We start from the raw sequence: 606 nt of genomic DNA, 5'->3' as shown, positions 1-606 counted from the left end.
ATCTATCTATCTATCTATCTATCTATCTATCTATCTATATATATATATATATATATATATATATATATATATGTATGTATGAGAACAGGTTGTTCTTCCCAGTATCCTATGCTTTTGATATAACTACGAAGGCGTCACCCACCCTCAACAATACTCACTGAGTGAGTAGGCTTCATTCAGTTCTTAAACATGTAACGGGGTTACACAGTACAACAGAAAGAGAATAACTCATATTGATCATAAAGAATAATCCCAACGCGTTTTGTAGTTTAACGATAACATAAACACTACAAATGTGAGTATGGCAGGGAGCAAGAAGGAGGTTTGTTATTAAAATGGATCCATGAATCCGGCATTGACCGTGAAATATCCAGAAAGGAAATTACAGCGGTTTAATAATTGTAACTGGATTGGAGCTGCAAACGTGGTTCGTTCGGATTTTCAGAACGCATCCGCTGGTTAAGAAAGTGTATGTGTGTATGTATGTATGTATGTATGTATGTATGTATGCATGCGTGCATGCATCAATGCGTATATGTATGTATATATATATAAACAAAAATACATATATAAATATATGTACATATACAAATATACATATACATT

At 32.8% G+C, this 606-nt stretch overlaps 1 long non-coding RNA gene across 1 annotated transcript in view; it reads right to left on the bottom strand.

Moving 5' to 3' along the window:
- The window catches only part of LOC128250676 (uncharacterized), a 33,157-nt gene that overhangs the window by 30,991 nt on the left and 1,560 nt on the right, over positions 1 to 606 (bottom strand). The gene's annotated exons all lie outside the window — the stretch shown is intronic.

Source organism: Octopus bimaculoides, chromosome 24 (assembly GCF_001194135.2).
Source record: "Octopus bimaculoides isolate UCB-OBI-ISO-001 chromosome 24, ASM119413v2, whole genome shotgun sequence".
In the NCBI taxonomy this organism is placed as follows: domain Eukaryota; kingdom Metazoa; phylum Mollusca; class Cephalopoda; order Octopoda; family Octopodidae; genus Octopus; species Octopus bimaculoides.
Note: the sequence above shows the minus strand (reverse complement) of the source record. Positions and strands in the feature narration are given on the sequence as shown.